At 37.0% G+C, this 15,337-nt stretch overlaps 1 pseudogene; it reads left to right on the top strand.

Annotated features, from left to right (window-relative positions):
* Positions 1-245: 245 nt before the first annotated feature.
* LOC103550019 (tRNA (guanine(6)-N(2))-methyltransferase THUMP3 pseudogene) lies at positions 246-1,535 on the top strand (annotated as a pseudogene).
* The last annotated feature ends 13,802 nt before the right edge of the window (positions 1,536-15,337 follow it).

Raw genomic sequence — 15,337 nt, 5'->3', positions numbered from 1 at the left:
CGTGAAATGTTAATGATAGAATCTAGGTTATGGGCATGTTGGTATTCATTCAAATTCTTTCAGTTTTGCTATATGATTCACAATTTTGATAATAAAAGTTTTCAAAATCTAAAGTAATATAGCCAATATCTTTAGAGAAAAGGGAAAACATAACATTGGGGTGGCTGGGCCTGCAGGGTGCTGGAGCTGGAAGTGTCTGCGCTGGTGGCCAAGACTATATTCGGGATCTTGGATGCACCGTCAACATGTCTTTCATTCAAGAAGTCACTAATCAACCTCTGGATGTAAACCTTCATGAGAACTAGAGGTCTATACAAGTGACAGAAAGTGGCCTCAGAAGTGAGTCTGAGCATCTCCTGGTCACTACTGGAACCACTGTCCTAACTGGTTTTGAGCAAACAGCTTCCGAGGAAGAGAAAGAGAAATTGAAGTCGTGCAAAATCAGCAAAGAACAAGCAAGATTTATTTTCACATTTCAGTGCAAAGTCTGGCTCAGGTTCATTGCCTTAGATCAATTGATAACTTACTTGCTGTGCACAGGAGTTTAAAGATTACCCATTCAAAGGAACAAGGGAAAAAGGCCTAAAGGATGTGGAAGAATTGGCTGGGAAATCCCTATGCTCAGACCCTTTAACAGCATGGAAAACTAACACCAGTTTCAAGAATAAAAAACAAAGTGCAAAAGGATAAATCAGAATTCAAGTAAATGGAAGATTGATAATGAACAAGGAGACAAAATAGACAAGAGATGTTAAAGAAGAGCTCACTAACAAGGCCTTAGATTCACATATCTTAGACTATTATGAAAATCTAGCCATCAAAGAAGAGAACATCAGTAGTCAGTGACTTGGCATCTTGCAAAGACGAGACCGATGAGAGTTCAAGAGAAAAAATTGATCCTCAAGGGCTAAAGTTTAGAGTCACATGCAACAGTGCAGGAGAGAAACATTGCTTTACCTCAAACGAGGCTGCAAGAGATTTTCCGGGTGCTGTTCAAGATTACTTTAAGTGGAAGCCTGACATGAGCAACTTTGATGTGGAGATTCTTTTGAATATTCACGACATTGAAATCACCGTGGGCATTGCATTGAAAGAAGAGAGTCTCCACTGAAGACATATCATACATTTTGGACTTAAAATTCTTAGATGTGCTCTCGCCTATAGGATGCTGGGGCTCTGGGCTCCTCAACCCACTGATATAATATAATACCACTGATATACTGATATTATAATGATATAATACCACTAGAGGGACTAATGAATGTCTAACTTATTGTGTTGTTGATGATGACAATCCAATGGCAACGAATAGAGCAGTAAACAACATCTCATCTTTATTGACCAAGAGCCAAACTAAAGAAGGTCAACTGTCCTCAGGCTTTCCCACAGACTCTGTTTGATGGGATATCTGCAATGTGCCACTGAGAACTGGCTCTGTGGATATTTTTGCAACATATGTGCCATTTGGCAAAATGATGGGCTCCAGGAAGAGAAACTGGAATCTTCATCCAGCTTGCCTACGGGACATCAATTAGTGGAAGGTACATAGGCAATGCATTAAACAAATAAGAGGCATTGTCTGAAGCCAGGAAAACTAAAAGTTATGCAAGGAAATGTTTCTTTCATAAATGAGTACATGGCTAGGCTGTGATTATTATATGACAGTAGAAATGTCAAATTGAACATTAACCAAAAATTATATATAACTCCATTAGGTGAATGGAGGATAGGGTAAGAAAACTAAATCCTCATCTTTCATAGTATCAACTCAATAGATATCTGTATTGAAAGAATCAAAAACCAATAATACATGTTACAATTTAGGAATATGATGGCAAATATCGGAAGAAAATGTCTTGAACACCTTTTCTCTGGAGAGTACAGATCAGAGGCAAAGAAGAGTCCAGAGGACAGCTTTCTTTTTCATTATAAGCCTTGCAAAGTGATTGACTTTTTAATAAATAAATAAGAAAATAAAATTTAACGTGCAGTGATATTAAAGAATGGTTATCGTTCAGATGACCCTATTTGTTGAGAAAATTCATCCCTCTAGCTCAAATTTGTATTATAAAATCCAACAATATTAATCTTTTTCTCCATGGGAATACTATGGAAATATTTAAGCCTATTAGCCAGAAATTTAGGAGTATAAGCTTAAGTGAAACAATGTACATTTGACAATGAAGTTTTTATTTTGGCATGTGAGAAATCTCAGTGATGTTTTCTGAGATTTCTCTCTCTCTCCTCAAGAAATTTACCAAGAGAACTGGAAATACGAATGGAAGAAATTTTTATGGAATATTGAATTTATTTGGAAGAAATGGTTGTAAAACTTGCCTTATTGTGTTTTGGTATAGATCTAACAAAATATGTCCTGGACATACTCTGTTGCCAGATTGAGTTCCATAAAACATATATTTGAACAGTTCTTTTCACGCTCAAAAGCATCACTTCTGTTCCATCAACTACAAAATAAAACGTAAATTTCTTACCTTGACATTTAACGCTTTCTGTGCTCAAACCTTAACACATATTTCCTAGGTAATTTACCGCTCTTCTACCTTGTGTACCTTTCACAAGAGTCAAACTGAGGCCCCAGCAGTTCCTCATAATCTACCCTTTATGTCTTGTCTCCATGACTATTCTGTTTTTTGTTTGCCATTGACCGCTAGGTACGCTCTTCCCTCATCTCTAAAATTCTTTTATGTTAAAAATTGTTATTTTATCTTAAAAGAATTTTGAGATTTAAATTTACATTGTCCAATTTAAATACATTTATGTTTAAGATTATTTATTTTAAAGATTATTTTATCTTAAAAATGAAAAAGAGGGGCTGGCCCCGTGGCCGAGTGGTTAAGTTCGCGCGCTCCGCTGCAGGCGGCCCAGTGTTTCGTCGGTTCGAATCCTGGGCGCGGACATGGCACTGCTCGTCAGACCACGCTGAGGCAGCGTCCCGCATGCCACAACTAGAGGAACCCACAACGAAGAATACACAACTATGTACCGGGGGGCTTTGGGGAGAAAAAGGAAAAAAAATAAAAAATCTTTAAAAAAAAAAAATGAAAAAGAATTAAAATTGTTTTACCTTAGAAATCAACTGTCTGTTAACGTGACATCTCCTTCTAGCTATTATCTGCTGCAGATTCTATCTTTTACAGATACACTCCTTGAACGGACCGAAAGATTTATTAATTAGGTCTTTGGCTAACTTTGCAAAAAATATCAGTGGCGTGATAGAACGTTACAGACGTAACTACAGATACTTATAGAGATAAGTAAGAAACTAGAGAAAGCAAATGGAGATCTTTTTAGGCCAGCAGTCAGGAAACTTTTTCTGTAAAAGGTCAGATTTCAGGCTTGATTGATGGATTGAATTTTTAGGTTTTGTGGGCTGTTCTGTCTCTTTTCCAATTACTCAATTCTGCGCATGCAGCCTAAAATCAGCCACACACAACACACGAACAAACAGGCGCAGCAGCTGTGTTCCAATCAGACTTGGATTTAGCCCAAGGGATGTAGTTTGCTGGCCCTGATTCTAGGCTTTTTTAATAACGCCGCATAAGCCTCATCCCAAAGTTACATCAGTGGTCCTATCTTCTACCAGAAAAAAGGAGTAGGAAAAAGGACTCTCGGAGCTGATGTAACACTGGAAAACACACTTGGGCCCCAAAAGTAAATCAATAGAACACAAAATAATATAGTAATACCCAAGGGTGAAATCGCAAAATTAAAAATCTGGTCAATTTTCTATGATCTTTCAACTGGAAAACTTACTGTTTTAATTTTTTACTGAGGCCCAGAGAGGAAGTGAAATAAGCCAGACAGAGAAGGATGAATACTGCGTGATAACACTTATATGTGGAATCTAAAAAAAAGTCAAACTCAGAGAAACAGAGAGTAGAAGAGATTGCCAGGGGCTGGGGGATGGGAGAAATAGGGAGAGGCTGGTAAAGGGCACAGACTTCCAGCTATGAGATGAATAAGGTCTGAGGATCTAATGTAAAACACAGAGACTGTAGTTGATCACACTATGTGGTATAATTGAAATTTGCTAAGAGAATATCAAAAAGAAAAGACAAATATGTGAGGCAATGGATGTGTTAACTTTCCCAATATGTTTATATAAATCATTACGATGTACACTTTAAATATCTTACAGTTTTATTTGTCAGTTATACCTCAATAAAGCTAAAAAAGAAAATAAAGGAGGGCCAGTCTGGTGGCGCAGCAGTTAAGTTCACACATTCCACTTCACCGGCCCGGGGTTCTCCAATTCGGATCCTGGGTGTGGACTTACGCATCGCTTGTCAAGCCATGCTGTGGTAGGCACCCCACATATAATGTAGAGGAAGGTGGGCATGGATGTTAGCTCAGGGCCAGTCTTCCTCAGCAAAAAAGAGGAGGATTGGCAGCAGATGTTAGCTCAAGGCTAATCTTCCTCAAAAATAATAATAATAATAAAAGGGCTGGAAAATACAATGTTCCTGTCTGTCTAGAATATGAGGGAAACCAGGTATGTCTGAATCATGAACGCTATGTGGTAGGAAAACTGTAGAATTAGTGGTTGATACATCCACCATATAGATCAAATGTGCTTGGGTAAAGTTTTCATTTTTCTCTTCATGTTTGAAATAGAGTAACACTTTCCTACTCCCCTATGAAACCGTAAGTGAGGTCCAAAAGTTTAGTCAAGTAGAATGTGCGGTTGCAAACCATATTGCAAACAGACTTTTCCAGTCAGTCTTCTAGTTATGGTGTGAAAAAAAAATAAAACAATGCCTTTTATCAGATGTGTAAGAAATTTACTGTGTGTTACTAGCTGAATACACACCTTTCCAGGCATGAGAAAGTGCAGAACGGTCATGAGGCAATCCCTTCCTCCACCATTCTCCCCAGAAGAGCACTTAATTTTGCCTTCCTTGTTTGAGAATGGACGCTGGGCAGAGGAAGGGAGCCATCTGCTTGTTGGCTGTCTCCAGTTCACAGTATTGTGGGACATTATTGCCAGGTTTGCTGTATGGCCTCTGTGGTGAAGCTCGATCAGTTTATTTCAACTTAAAGTCTATTGTACGCCTACTGAGTGCAAAACATTGTGATGTGTGTATTGCGTGAAAGGGTGGTAAGACAATAATGACAACACATAACACAGTAGCAGAATAAGTAGTGCCATACAGATTTTTTCCCAAGGTTCCATTCTTGTGTAGTCAGATCCCTTCTCAGAGCCTGAACATCCTCAGACATGCAAATTGTCTACTCTAGATGAAGAGAAAGCTTTTGGCAGTATTTTGCTCAGATTGCCTCTTTGAACCTAAGAAAGCTGAGAGACCTATGTGGAGAGCAGGAAGTCATGTGGCTAAAGCAGAGAAAGCTTGGAGAGAAGGCAGGGGAAGAGGTACACTGAGGGAGCCTCCAGCCGGCACTCTGGCCATGTCCCATGGTGGGAGGAAGAATGCATCTGCATTTCTTTTCTTCTTCTTCCTCGTGTTTGCTTGTCTCCCTTATCAACTCTTAACATCCTTGCTCCTGGCCCGTGTAACTGCTTTGTTGGGCAGGCAATTCTTTCTCTGTGTCCGGGACACAATAAACAGTAACTATTTTACCTGTTTTCTGGGGCACAGAGATGCTTTTAGGTAAAATCTATTTATCATTAGAATAAGTAAACTTGAAAAGTAGTACTATGATGTTGCCAACGTTAGATTGTCCTGCTGGGGATTGAAGGAAAGATCATTATTCAAATATTCATAGGTGATACAACACTGAATATCTAATATTTATTATTCCATTTTATTTACTTATCACATTATTACATAGTACATGCTGTGTATCAGATGTATACAGTTCTAAGCATATTTATAAATAGTAACTCATTGGATCCTTATACTAATCCTAGGGTGGGTTCTATTATTTATATCCTCATCTTACAGATAAGGAAATTGAGGCTCAGAGAGATAAAGTAAATTGCCCAGTGTCACACAGCTAGAAAGGAACAGAGTTGGGATTCAAACCCAGGTAATCTGTAGTGTCCCTCCCATTAATTGTTACGCTGTGTTGCAGTACGGTGACTAAGGAAGACGTGAGAAGAGTTTAATTGCTCATCATAGCTGCTAATTTGATTTCACTGATTTTTTTTATGGTGTCCAACATCTGGGGAGTGTTTAAAGATTGTTCAGGTGCTGAAAATGTCAGGCATTTAAGGGTCTGGCAATACAGAAAGCTTGAAAGCCCTCCAGCTACAAACACCAAGAATTGCTCAATAAATTATAACCAACATCCTTATAAATGCATGGCTGAACAGCTAGGAAAGACAGGGAAATTGCCTTGGGCCAGAAATGAAGAAGAAACTGGAAATCAGGACAGTGAACTGCAGAACTGACACTGTGTCTGCCTGGGGGGTATTTATCACTTTTAATAATATAGGGGATTGGATTTAACACCAGTATAGGGAGAGGGAGGGTTGGGACTGAGACCCACACCTTTTATAGAGCTACTCCTTCAGTATGAGTGAGGATTTGTGCAAAGGGAACTCTCAAAAGTTGTGCGAAGGATTATAAATTTATACAACCACTTTAAAGAGCAATGTGACAATGTCGCACAAATTTGAATATGTGCTTTCTTATGACCAAGCAATTTTTTGGCTGGGTTTATACCCTGGAGAAACTCTAGGCCATGGGAAAACCAGACAAGGACAAGAATTTTATTGCAAAGTTGTTTGCATTAGTAAAAATTCAGAACAGGAGAGTTGATGAATGAATTGTACTATATTCATACAATGGAATATACAGAGCAGTGAAAATCAAGGATAATTCTCAAAAGCTTCACTTTTGTGAAAAAGAGAGACAAGTTGCAGAGTATTTGCAGCATTAAGCTTCAGCACTTAAACGTAGAGAATCAGAAAGAAATTTTAAAAAAATTGTAATTCTTAACCTCAAGAAAGAAGGAAACCAGAAGGGACTTCTAATTATCCCTCTCACAAATGAAAGCTACGCCAGCATTGCAGATGTAGTTGCTTCCTTTTGCCCTGGGACTTACCTTGCAGACAGACCCTCAAAACAGGTCCCACAGCACAGCAAGACAGATGGATGGTGGTTTTTATTAAAAACTATTGAAAAGCTATTAAATGCTTCCTACTTATGAAATATTCTCATATATTTCACCAAAATTCAAACAACTCAATCTAGCTGTAACTCTCCTTTCTCTCCACACTGCATCTTTGCCTCTTTCTGGTCTGGCAAGCGGCTCTCATTTCCTGAATCCACACAGATGCACATGGTCTCAAACTCATGCAGAGTCATTTAACTCCCTTTGCTTTTAAACTTGCATTTTTAGCCCATCATGCTGCTCACTAAATAACGGTTCCCTTTAGGATCTGTTATAACTGCCGCTATATGTGTTTTACAATATTTTTCTTTGTTACAAACAATTAAAAAAACAAAAATAAAGTGGGAGTCCAAGAGAACCTTGGAACCAACAAAATTCAACTATTATAATTATTTTTTAAAATAGCATCTTTATTAAGATATAATTCACATACCAAACAATTCACCTATGTAAAGTGTGCAATTGAATGGTTTTACTATATTTTCGTTGTGCAATGATCAGCATGAGAAATTTTAGAACATTTTCATGACCCCCAAGAGAAACCCTATACTCATTAACAGTCACTCCCCATTCCCCCACCCTGTTTCTGTCCCCCTACCTTCACCCCCCAACACCTCTCCTCACCCCCATCCCCCACTCCCTGCCTCCTACTCTCCCATCAGCCCTGGAAAACTGCTAATCTACTTTCTGTCTCTATAGATCTGCCTATTCTGGATATTTCACATCAGTGGAAGCATACAATATGTGGTATTCTGTGACTGGCTTCTTTCACTTAGCATAATGTTTTCAATCATCATCCATGCTGTAGCATGTAACAGTACTACTTTCATTTTTACCAAATCATATTATATTGTATGGACCTACCCACATTTTATTTAGTCTTTCCTCAGGTAATGAATATCTGGGTACTTGAATTTTTTTCACTCTTTGGCTATTATGAATATTGCTGCTATGAACATTGATGTATAAGTTTTTATGTGGTTGTGTGTCTTGATATATACTCATTTCTTGAGTCTATACCTGGGAGTGGAATTGCTAAGTAATAAGATATGTCAACATTTAACCCTTTAAGGAACAGCCAGACGGCTTTTTAAATTGGCTGCGCCGTTTTACGTCATACGCGCCAGCAGTGTATGAGGGTTTCAATTTTTCCACCTTTTTGCCAACACTTGTTATTATCTTTTTGATTATAGTACAGTCATCCTAGTGAATGTAAGTGGCATCTCATTGTGGTTTTGCTCTGTATTTCCCTAATGGATAATGATGTTAGGCATCTCTTCTTGTGCTTATTGGCCATTTGAATATCTTCTTTGGAGAAATGTCTATTCAGCTCCTTTGCCCGTTTTTTGATTGGGCTACTTGTCATTTTTAAATTGTAAAAGTTGATACAAGTCCCTTATCAGATCTATGACTTGAAAATATTTTCTCCCATTCTGTGAGTTGTCATTTAACTTTCTTGATGATGTCCTTTGCATCAAAGGAGAGTTTTCTTTTGATGACATCCAATTTACCTATTTTTAATTTGTTTGTGTTTTTGATGTCATATCTAAGAAAACATTACTTAATTCAATGTCATCAAGATGTAGACCTGTGATTTCTTATAAATTTTTATAGTTTTAGATCTTATATTTAAGTCTTTGATCCATTTTGAGTAAATTTTTGTATATAGCATGGTAGCAGTCCAACTTCATTCTTTTGCATGTAGATATCCAGTTGTCCCAACACCATTTGACAAAAATACTATTCTTTCCCTATTGAATTATTTTGAAACTCCTGTCTCAAATCAATTCACCATAAATATAAAGCTCCATTTTTTGACTCTAAATTTGATTCCATTGATATATATGTCTGTCCTTCTGCCACTACCACACTGTTTTGATTACTGCAGAGCTCTGTAGTAAGTTTTGAAATCAGAAATGTGAGTCTTCCAACTTGTTCTTCTTTTTCAAGATTGTTTTGGTTATTCTGGGTCTCTTGCATTTCCTTGTGCATTTTAGGATTAGCTTGCCAATGTTTGCAAAGAAGCCAGTTGGAATTATGATGGGAATTGTGTTATAGCTGTAGATCAATTTATGGAGTATTGTCATCTTAACAATATTAAGTCCTTCAATCTATAAACGCTGGGTATCTTTCATTTTATTCAGGTCTTCTTCAACTTCTTTCAACAGTGTTTTATAGTTTTCAGAATACAAGCTTTGTACTTCTTCTGTTAAATATATTTTTAAGTGCTTTATCTTTTTGATGCAATAACAAATATAATTGTGTTCACTTCCTTTTGAGTTGTTCATTAAAAAGGTATAGAAATACAATTGATTTTTGAATATTGATCTTCTATTTTGCAACCTTGCTAATAAACTCACTTATTCGTTCCAATAATTTTTTTTTAGTAGATTCCTTAGGATTTCATATATACAAGATCATGTCATCTGCAAATAGAGATAGTTTCACTTCTTCCTTTCTAATCAGGATAAATTTTTTCATTTTCTTGCCTAATTGCACTGGCTAGAATCTTCAATACAATGCTGAATAGAAGGGACAAGATGTTATTTCTTTTAGACTGTGTTTCTCTTTGATTTTTTTCTTTCTTTTGATTAGTGGTAAAGTGGTAAAATGAAAGAGCTTGCATCTTTTTCCTCAGAAGCATGAAGGAAGAAGTGAGTTGAAGGAAACCAACCACTGCCCTACAGCCATTGTCTGAGAAGAGCTAAAAGGGAGAAAGAGTAAATGGTGACTATTAGTGGTACAGAAGAAAGGAAAGCCAACTGGGGCTCTCCAGGCTCTTCTAGGAACCAAGAAGAATGCAGAAGACTAATCTGGGCTTGGAAAAAAGTGGTCTTGGAAATTAACAGGATGAAAACTTGTGGAGGTTCCTTGTCAAAATATAAAGCTTATTCTCTTTAGAATATGTATCAATTTATGTAGGATTGCCACACAATTAAGAGTGCTTTAATGGAATTAGATCTCCTAGTTTGGGCTGGAGGAAAGACTTCATTTAGAAAGACCCCAAACTTCTGTCAGTTGTTTTTGTAAAATTCACGCATAACAAAATTCAAATTCATCAATATCCGTATTAAAGGATCTACTTACTTACTTCTTCCTTACAAGAAGGGAATAGAATATATTGTTTTAAACTAGGTCTAGGCAGCTTATGATATTTAATTTTTCTTTATCTTGAATTTGGAAATGAATATATATAATCTAATACAATTTTAAATATATTAGACTGTCAAAAACAACTTTAAGTTTGGATTTGGTGTTTTATTCTCCACATTCCTTCTTTTTTATTTTTAACATTGGCATTTGAAGTCCATAAAATATTAAATACTAACCAATAAACATATCATTTAAATCTCTAATTTTTCATAAGTCACTGAATGGCGAAATGGGAGCTATTTTAAACCAAGGTAAGACAAATGAAAAAAAATCAGTCTAGATTTTTTCTGGCCAGAGATTGCCTACCTTTAAAATGAGGAAAAGGAAGAGGAGGAAATATGGACTATCTCTGAACTATCTTGCAGTATAAACAACAGCAATAATACAGATAATATTCATCAAGCACTTACTCCTTGGAGGGCACTGTGCCAAGTCCTTCACATGCTCTCAGGTAAACTCACAACAACCCTACAACACAGGCCTATTATTAGTGTTGTTTGATTGTCTGGCTGAGGGAATTATCAAGAGGTTTTCACATATTGAGGTATATGGAGTAACTATTTGGGTTCAAACTGATTCAGCTGAACTAAAGAAGCCTGACTTACGCCTATCCTATCGAACATACTTCGTACATCTGTTTTCACCATCAAAGTAAGAATGCACTCTCTTAAGATAAGAATGCATACTCCTCCTCCTATGCCGTATTGGTAATGCCCTATTGGTAAGACCTGTATTTGTCCCTTTCTGGATATCAGGGTCATGTTGACCTGCTAATTTGCAACTAAGTAACTCTTTGAAACTTTGAAAATGTATCCTGGGTGTGTTTAATGTATGTTCTTTGTTCTAAAAAGATATAAGACTATACTGAGAACCATGCTTCTTCAGAATGCTTTCTTCCTTTCCGGAAAAGGCCTTCCTGGGTTATAATCCTCACTGTGGCTCAAGTCAAACTCATCTTATTTCTCTTATCTATAGAATGGTTATTAGTTATTTTGCATCCACAGAGTTGAGGCTTAGAGAGCAATTTACAAAATTCACAAAGTTGGTATGTACTAGTACCAGGGTTCAAACCCATGGAAGTCTGTTCTGTGTTGTTTTATCTGATGGTCTGTTGCATAACTTCCTGAGCCACAAAAGGCTCAGGAAAACAAAGTTTATTATACTCACAGGTCTTAGAGACAGGAGGCACAGCATGAGGCACAAGACCACATGGAGACAACTCAGGCTTGTGAAGAGACAGAAAGCAGGAGCGACAGGAAAGCTGAGGCTAGACTATTTATTGGGGTTTTCTTGGGAAAGTCAAGCCAGGCTAGGGTAAACAGTTTAGGACTGGCTAGTTTGAAGAATTTCTGCAGGCTCCTAGCTATAGGGGTGGTCCCTTGTTGCCCTGGGATGATTGCCTCCTGGGGTGTATGGGCCAGCTAGAGGAGGTTGGCTCGGTGTTGGTCAATGCGCACATCAAAGGTATGCTCTGCTTGAGCTCTTTGCTATCTCCAAGAATGGGCTAGCCCAGGGAGGGGAGTCTCCAGCCAGAAAGGTTTTTAAAAATCTTTGACATCTTAAAATGTCAAAACATCATAGTATACAGAAAATAAAAAATATAAAGAAAACAAAGTTTAATTCCAGAGCCCATACTTTTAAACACTTTCCAGTATTGCCTTTTTTATTCTAAAAATGGTTAGTGAGAAATTACCAAAAAATTATATTACGATGTTCAAGCACGTACCTCTTCCTATTGTTGAAACGTGAGTTGATCAGTTGCATTACAAGTACATTGAGTGACATTATTGAATATTCTTACAGCTAGAAATAGCTTTGAAAGTAGGAACATTACAAAAATAGTAGAAGTAATTGAGGTGTTAATGGGTATTCAAAACAACTATAATCGAAATTGGTCCTGTGTAATCAAATAAAAGAACACGTGCTTTGGAAAAAGACTGACTTGGATTTGAATTTTGGCTTCTCCACCAACTAGTATAGCATGTTATTGAACATCTGTTGGCCTCAGTTTCCTCATCTGTAAAATGCAGAGTGATAATCATGGGGATGGTGCTTACACAGTTGTCGGTAAGTAGTTGACCCATAATTCAATCTCAGATTTGACACCAAAATCAGTCTAACTACCTCTGAGAAAATTACACGACATATAAGGAAGATAAAATATCAAAGGACACTTAAACATGTAGAAAGTAGCTCAAGTACTGAAGAAATGCAAAGAGAGACTATATATTCTGGGAAACAGAACATAACGTTAGAAAAATTCAGTCTTCACATTTCATAAGGTGGCAGTCTGTTACTGCCTAATTTTTTCATCGAACGGAGACTATTTTGAAATTAAATATAAGTGAAATGTAGAAGGTTGATTATATTCCCTGCTTAAATTACTGTCATTGCTTTATTAAGATAAGTTTTTGATATAATGCAATGTTATTAAAGATAATGAAATGAGAAGGATAAAAAAATGTTTTTCTTTTGATAATATTTTTGGCAAAAGAGATCATATGAGTCAGTATATGCTGACCATAAGGAATAACCATCCTAAGATATATGAAATCTTAGGTTCAGTGGCAATGATTTGATCCTAAAATATGCCTAGGCACGTGACTGTCAAGGGCAAGCATTTACAGACAAAGGGATCTGAAAACACATTTTAGAAAACAGATGTAGCAGAAAACATTTGTCATCAATTCTAGTCAATTGTTTTTCACTGACCACTGACAATTGTGTACTCATGTTTCAGACGCAGGCTGCAAGATGAACAACACTCTTTTTAAAAAAAGAAAAAGAAAAAAAGTAAGAGAGAAAGAAAAGCGGCAAATTGGAGAGGCTCAAGAAATACATAAAGGCAAATCGATGCTGTTATCTTATTGAAACGCTTTACAAATGCTTATAAGAATTTTCTATTGAACAAAATCAATTAGACTTTGGTATGGATATCAAAGGGGGATTTAAACATAAATGATTGTGGATATGGGTATGGGATAGGCCTCATGGTTACCTCATGAATTGACATTTTACTCATTCCTTCTCTCTTTAATTCATTTATTCTTTCATTGTTCACCTATTCATTCATTCATTCATACATTCATTTAATGTTTGTTTTCCTAATCCTCTCAGGAAAAGTTACTAAGTTTAGCTGCTCCTCCTCAGGGCCTCAGCATAAATCTTTTGTTGTAGATATATAAGTCAGTGTGACTCTCTGATGTTTGCCAAAGCTTCAGCATATCCTTAGATGTTACAAAATTCTCCGCCTCTCAGGACCAAAATCCTCTGATGGTTGAGGGGGTGAGTATTATTCACAGGCAATGGACCAACATCTGCTTTGGAAGGAGAGAAATTGCTGACTATTATGGGTACTATAGTATCCAGAATGTTTTGCAGAGAGCTGTCATCCTTTTTTTTTTATTAATTTAAATTCCCTCTAGGCAATGATGGTGCCACTAATTCTGCTAAATGTACCTTTAACCTTTAGTGCTGGGTTTGTTGAGATGTGCTGCATTATGCCTGAGCATCAGCTGGCATTTACAAGATGCGTGTTTGAGAAATAGGTCCCACGTTACTTATTCCTTGATAGCTAGACTGGAGCAATAGCACAGCCTGTCCTAGGCAGAGTGCCTGGTTCCCCAGGGTGCACAGCAAGTAGAATCGGTTTTTGTTACCAATGCATCTTTTGTTTGCTTAGTTGCTCTTATTTTCTCCTTCCTTTCAATAATTCAGTATCATGTTACAGTATTCTGTAACATTTTTCATTTTGTTTTCTTTCTTCCTAGCAAAGACTCACCTATTGGGATAAAAAAATCAAGATGGTATAATTTTGGAAATCTTAAGTAAAAAGCATGTCAGAGTTAAGTTTATGGATAATTAATATCAAAGGTGTCTCCGCAGTTTGATATCTGTATATTTCCTCTAAATGATTCACGTATTGGATGTCTGGTATTACATTGGATGTAATACCAATAAACAGGTTATAAAAAGTTATTGACATTAACTATTTTAGATGATGATTGCTTATAAACATGCCACATATTAAAAATTAAATATTAAAACCTAAGATTTAAATGTGAAAATTAAAGAGAGAGAAATGTCACTTCAGCAAGCCAGATGGCAGGATTTCACAAGCTGGCAGCATCATTTGCGTTCTCAATTCAGTAGGTCCAGTAAATCGATGTTATCAGTGCAGTTAGAATCAGTCCCAATGCAACTGATTGTCATTATTCAGAATCACAAGAGACACATATAAGTCAGTTTGCCAATGTACTCATTTAGGATGCAGCCAAAAAATTACCCTGGTATCTGCCACTCTGGCTACCTCCTTCCCCATATAAACACTCTAGGGAAGTCAAATTAGTCATCAAAATATCTCTTGGTCAAAACAAATTCAAAGAAAAGGGAAGTGGTATTCCTGGGAGATTGGGAGTCAAGGCTTTGGGAGGCAGAAGAGTGGTGCTTAAGATACTACTACTTACTAGCTGTGACCTCGAGCTAGTTACTTACCCTCTGTGTGCCTCAATTTCCCCACCTGAAAAAATGAGGGTATTAGTAGTTCCTACTTCTGACATTGCTTTGAGAATTAAATAAGCTAGGGCAGTGGGTAAAATGCTGTAGCTGTGCTTGGTACATAGTAAATGCTGTCCGTGTGCTCCCCATTTGCATTGCCGTGAGAGGCATTTCAGGCAGAAATGAAGAAAACTAACTCTTTGTGGCCATCCCTCTTAATGACCAGATTACTCATATCTGCTGGGTCCTGTAGCTTTTTGTCCCGGGAGACAGGTGTGGATAATCACCCCAAACTTCCTATTGCCTTGCCATTTTCCAAGCTTCATGTAGAGAACTTTCTTCCTCTAAAAAATAATTTCTTTATGTAGAGTAATCTAATTGAGTAGATTTTCTTATATTATAATCTATTCTTACCTTACAGCTCTCTTTGTGCATCCAGAAATACCTTCCTTTAATTAGGAGACTATGATACCTGTCTTAGGGCCTTGGACTTCTTCAGGTAATTGGTTTAATATAGTTTATGGGAATTTTGCAAGTCTAAGTCTCAGGGAATTGATGATGATGGTGATGATAATGATGGTGATATGAC

This window comes from Equus przewalskii, chromosome 8 (assembly GCF_037783145.1).
Source record: "Equus przewalskii isolate Varuska chromosome 8, EquPr2, whole genome shotgun sequence".
Taxonomy (NCBI): Eukaryota; Metazoa; Chordata; class Mammalia; order Perissodactyla; family Equidae; genus Equus; species Equus przewalskii.
The sequence above is the reverse complement of the archived record's forward strand: the minus strand, read 5'-3'. Positions and strand labels throughout refer to the sequence as shown.